At 42.5% G+C, this 6,000-nt stretch overlaps 1 protein-coding gene across 13 annotated transcripts in view; it reads left to right on the top strand.

The window, feature by feature from the left end:
* The window catches only part of LOC121596680 (calcitonin gene-related peptide type 1 receptor), a 75,874-nt gene continuing 69,874 nt past the window's right edge, over window positions 1–6,000 (top strand). For 7 of the 13 annotated variants that reach the window (XM_041921828.1, XM_041921825.1, XM_041921831.1 and 4 more), the window contains exons 1-2: window positions 2–305; window positions 1,884–2,767. The gene's annotated coding sequence lies outside the window, so the exon portion shown is untranslated. Of the gene's footprint in view, window positions 306–945; window positions 1,034–1,883; window positions 2,768–6,000 lie in introns of those variants that run through there. The other 6 variants (XM_041921823.1, XM_041921818.1, XM_041921824.1 and 3 more) reach the window with 5 other exon arrangements.

The following is a 6,000-nucleotide window of genomic DNA, read 5'->3' as shown; positions in this document are numbered from 1 at the left end:
GGTACGGATACACCCTGAAGGGGCAAGCTCAGACCCAGACCGTAGCCAAACCCTGCCGACTTTGGAAAAGCATCAAGCATCGTGCTCGCGCTCAGTTTTCCCCCGTCATCTGGTGCGTACGCACACTGCACCGGACTGTTGGCGCGCGCTAACAACGTGTGTAACGGCATTGCTCGGTCAGAAGCTGGGCAAGATAAACGGCGTGATTTTTTGTTTTGTTCTTTAAAGCCAACCCCTTAGAAGGGAGAAGTGTGTTGTGAGTGTAGTGAAAGATTTAAATTAGATGTAATTGTTCGTTAAACAATGTGAGTTCTTGGATGGTTGTTGTTGTTACTGCGCGTGTGTGCGTATTTATTTTAGATAGCAGAAGAATGTTTCCTTTGCCGCGTCTTGGAAAGGGGCAACACGCGCCAACACTGAACGCGGGCAAACGCGCAAGACGTTGGACTGTTTTAAATTGAATTAACACCAAAACCCTTCTCTGGTGCCTTAGCTCGCGGGTCTGTACGGTATTATTTTCCCCTGCCCCGGGGGAGTGTAGTCTCTGTCGCATTTGTTTCGTGTTCCGTTGTGATCTAAGTTTCCGCTGGGCAAGCTCTCATCGCTATCACTGGTGTGTGAATTATGAAAGCGTAACTTGTGACCTTTATTGATTTCTTGTTTTTATTTTTTAAGTACAATTTTCCCATTTTTGTACGAGAAAATGTTGTAAAATAATACAATGTTTCGAGAAGAAGCATTTTTAAACTCTTCGTCGGTTAAGAGGTGCATTAAGAGTGCATAAATATATCCCAGTCACTGTGACGCACTGTGTGTGTGACGTGATAATGGAGTGCGTTTGAATGCAAATTGATCGAAAGTGTAATTGTCACCCAGATTCCGAGGGGTAGTGAGGTGGGGCCAACAATCCCAACGTATAAGTGAGCAGAATACTTAAGCGTGTCTGGTGGATGTGTGTATGTGCTTTTTTGGTGAATGTGTGTACGAAGGAGAGAGTGAGAAAGAGAGTTTGTGTGTATGTGTACGGTTTACAGTAAGTGCGTGAGAGAGTGCTTAATGCAGTTAGGGTGTGTTTCCTTAGACTGTCGGTGCACCACCAGGGAGGTCGAGACGCTCATAACGATCGCAACCAATCTTTGCGAGAGGCTGTGGGGCTGGGAGACAAACTCCAAAGCCATCTCCCATTGGTGATGCATTTTTATGAGACACAATTTATGCATCACTGATATTGAACCTCCTTCCCCATGCTCATTCTCCTCATCCCCCCCGCCTCCCCCAAACGTCATACTAATTGCGCTCATCAGCTGAAGATCACCCTAATCGTTCGATCCGTTCCGTGATTAAATGAAAGCTCTCCAAAGCTGCACTCTTCGCATTGACCGTTGGGTGGCGAGTTGGTGTGTGCGAGGGCAGATAATCAGCTTGAATAAACCCCCCCAGTGAGTGAATGCAGCAACGCACTTGCACGCGCTCACGGTGGAATGCCCTGTTTTGCTGGCGTGCTTGGGGCGTTGGATATAAAATTAATTCCTTGCCCCGCCACACTGTCGCATCATTAGGCATGCAGATTTGATGCATGCTGACAGGGACGGGCGGGCGGCATATAGTGTGTGTGTCCCATCCGACCGGAAAGTGTCGTCGTCAGCCGCATCGAACGGGATGGAGTATGGAGAAGGAGGGGGGGGGGGGGCTTATTTGACAGGGGCGAGTCATCAAGCGCGTGTTCACTGTGAGGCGTGTAATATTTGCGTTCACAACCGCCCGGCGACGGTGTGATGCAATGGTGATGCATTTTTCCTTCTCCTCACCCATTTGCAGTGCAGCTGAGCACTGCTTCTTTGGCCTGCTTTCTTCATTCTCTTCTGTCTTCCTTTTTACAACAGCACGGTGCAAAACGGCAAGGTGGGTGAGCTCCGTGTGTAAGCACTGACCGGGGCGCCGGAGGCACACGACGGTTCGGTGATTGAACGGGTTGCGAAGCGCCATAGACAACATAGGAAGTGTGTCTAACGCTCTCGCCACCCCAGCTCGATGATAGTGGGGTTGCTACTGGACATGATCTCGGAGCGGTGCATACCGATGTAATTAATTGGCAAGGGCTGTCGTACACCTGCGGTTTGGGCTGATCCCCGTCTTGCTTCGAGCTTCCAGGTAGAGTCTGAAATAGAACCCGTAGGGAAAGGAGCATAAACAAACACCCGCGGCCTAGGAAAGAGGTGGGTGAAAAGTTTACGCTACTTTCCGAGCAGTGTACACAAATTACCGTCCGAAGAAAAATGAATGCAATGCAAGTGTGCCCGTGTGATCGAGCGTATGGCGGTGCAATTGAAACCCACCCGAAAAGGGAAGTGAAATAGAGCATTCTATCTGTGTCGGGGAGTGGGGTGTAGGGTGAATTGGATCACGCTGCTTAGCTACCGATGAACAGTGAGGAATCGTGCATCTCAGGGCGACAAGTGCAATCGGTCGTTGTGCATGCTGAGGGGAGGTGGAAAAACACATCCCCTAGTTAATGAGGGAGTTGCAGCTGCAGGTAAAGCTACCGTCGCTCCAGCATCTCAGTGCAGTAGTGTGTGAGAAGAAGAAGGTCCAAACAAAACAACAACAAAAAACGACAAACAGAAAACATCCAAAGCCATCAATTAACACGCCCTCGGGGGAGGGAAAAAACGGCTACGGGGAATCGGCACTAGCACTGTGTGTGTGTTTCTGTGGTGGCAAAAGGGGGCAATCGTCTGCGTACTCCAGGCAGGCAGTCGAATTCAAGGTAGGTACAGATCATCTCACCCAACACCCCAACACCTACTGGGGTGTGTAATATGGTGAAAATTATACGTTTAATTAAATTAGGCTCATTTGAATGCGATAAGCATGTGCGGGCATCAAAGAAAACGGAGCGTTTGCATCAAGTGTTGGGTGGGAAAAAGGGGCAGACCTTGCCTGTGTATGGCAATGTGCACATGATTGGCCATTCCACTGGGGATTGTGTCTTTCTTTCCATGTGCCGATGCTTGTCTTGTGTTTGTTAGAATGTGAAATGGAACTGTCTATTGATGAGAAGTGTAAACGGCTGGGTTTAAAGGAAGAGATTGCATTTGACTGGGGGCGCACGAAGTGGGGCAACCATGTCTGGTACAAACAGTTAAAGTGCACTAGCAGGAAATTGTACAAGGTTTGAGTAAATATTGTGTTGTAAGCACTCATCTCCGCTTCCTCCATTTCTAGTAATTGTGGAACAGTTTAAATCTACTGCCCTGAGCTGCTGCTGCTGTTTTTTCTCCTCTTATCATTCGCCATTGAGGGTGGATTTTAATTGCAGCCTGTTTTGATTGACTCCTGCACTTAAGTGTACAGCCGATTGTGAGAAACTGTTTAACCAGGGTGATTTAAAATGAATATTCATGCTGCTGGTAAACATTTGAAGTGTACTATCAAGATTTGCGTAAATTGTTTGCAAAATAACAATTAAAACGATAGTTTTTGTGACTGAGATTGCAAGCAGATTGGAAAAGGTTGTATTTGATGATAAAAACGCATTGCAAACATCAATATAGCTCGTAAAATTACATACCACGGCAAATAAAGTGAGCTCCATATTGCCGATGCTAGCGATGCGCAATGCGAACGGTCCTCAATTACGGTCAATTTATTTCCCAAATGCATCTCCGATCTGATATGCGCACTCGACATCGGTAGAGTTGCATCTATCGACACACCTGGTGGTGTTACTTTTGCACCACGGTTCTGCTCTTTGCGTGTAATTGCTGCTGTTCTGTTTTTTTTGTCACAGTCATCTTTGCAACGAAATGAAATTTATTGCACATTCATGTAAATGGTACAACTAAAAGTGCATTTACATTGGGGTATGAAGTGTTTCGTAGAAGTGTATTTTTTCAGTTCAAAGGCTGTTCATGGAAACTATAGATTGGAGAGAAAAAATCATAAAAAATTGAGAGTGTCCTTTGTAAAATGTGGTGTAAATATATCTGATAAATTTTACATTTTTCTATTTCTAATACAAGAAATGGGTTTACAGAAATGGAATACAAAATGGAAGCATGATTTTCTTTTGAAAATCAAAAATTATAAATAAAATATTTGTATTCTCTAACGTGAAGGTTTTTAAAGAACTTTTGACGTATTCAATATTGAATAAAATAGCTGGTTATGAATTTGTTTGAAAGTTCTTGTACCTCGGTTTTGTATTATTTTTCTAGTATTCTCTAAAACCTTTGGTAAATCAGAACACATTAAGTTGTATTATGTTACATAATATTAATAAAATGATGTTCTAAATTAAAAGTTGTTTATGCAGAACAGTCATATAATATAATTTCTGCTGAATTACTTTCAATAATACATTTGAGTTGTAAGCACTGTGTTGTACGTTTCTTGTATGACATACTCCAGCTGCTAAGCAAAGTACAAAATTTGCAAAGTTTGTTTTATTTAACTTTAAAAAAAATAAAAACATATACATTACACACTTCTTTAAAGTGTTTCTTATAATTGATAAGTAAGGTTCCACCGTAATTCAAATAGTTGTTATACTTTTTAAATGTCTAAGTTATTTAATCCCTTCTCCTATAATGTTCTCCTGGTCCTATAAATTCCTCCTACCGCCAGTACGAAGTATAATTTGATAATTTTTAATTAATATAAAACTCTAAGAGGACACGTGTTAGCAACTTAATAAAGAATAAACCGCATTACAATTTTTTTACGGTTTCAATGACATCAATAACAATGACAACAAAGCCACCAAATTTAGCACCTGCTTTTGTCAGACACACCTTCCAAAAGACGTCACTCCTTGTCACCTGATAAGAGTACGCTCGCTGAATTGAATCTAATTTTTGGAGTTTCTTCCCTTCATTGATCGCTCCTTGCAATGAATCAGCCAGGAAGTATATATCTGCACGTGTTGTTATCGACGACGCACAAGACGCAGCGATCAGCTAAGATGCTGAGGTACGCCCGTCTACGAGCAATTTCCGGCATGCGAAGGTAGTTTGCCAATATGGTACCACCAATAATAATTGAGCTTCACTATCTTGTCAAGCGCGTACATCGCTCGAGCTCGCTGTCGAGCAACTATCGGTGGCCGCTGGCACATGAATTGGCCCTGAATGGTAATTTCACATCCCGTACGTGGACGGGATCAGTAATCACAATTTTCCTGAAAGTGTCAGTACAAACATGTTCTATCGTCGAGGCAGAACTTTCCCCTTTTTTCAAATCGATTGCCCTTATTTTGTTATTTGCTGTTGCTTTGAAAAGCAACTAAGATTGAAGGTGTGAAGAAGTGGTGCAGAAGTTTCACTACCGCTGTAATTTGGTTACGTTGCCGAGCTGGTACAAATTACCACCAAACAAACCAAACAATTTTCATGGGTCAGCTCCAAGCAGTGGTGGAATTTGGAGGTGAGAGAGAAGTTGAAAGTGGTTTTTGGGGGAAAATCGAATTAGTTTTTTTATGTTGGTGTTGCTTACTGTGAACCTCCGTTGCATAAACATCAACCCGGAAAGGGTTCTTCCTCGGATGGAAGTGGTTCGAGATAAACAAGAAAAGAAGCGCCTGCTTGATAAGAAGCGAAGCAGCGAAGAAAAAAAAAGCATGACACAAACGAATGAAATCAATCACGCCCCTGGAAGGGTAATCGAGTTTATCTGAGAGCATGACGCTGGGTTCGGTTATAGAATTGAGAAAACTGTAAAAAATGTATGCAAAATGAAATATTTAGATTCTGTATATAGATTTAAAACAAACCAGTCTATAAACCTATGGTTTTGTAACTGGAAAGAACGATCTTGATATAGTTTATATTTTCTAATTTATGTTTATGTGTTTTCATATTATCTTGATCAAACTTTTTAATAAATGGTAAGAATGAAAATAAGACAAAAAGTCTTCATTCGTTGATTTAAATGTTTGCAAAATAACGCTCTGTAAAGGAACTTCCATTTCATTAAAAATATTAAACAGTTTCCTTTGAGGGT

This window comes from Anopheles merus, chromosome 3R (genome assembly GCF_017562075.2).
Source record: "Anopheles merus strain MAF chromosome 3R, AmerM5.1, whole genome shotgun sequence".
NCBI lineage: Eukaryota > Metazoa > Arthropoda > Insecta > Diptera > Culicidae > Anopheles > Anopheles merus.
Note: the sequence above shows the minus strand (reverse complement) of the source record. Positions and strands in the feature narration are given on the sequence as shown.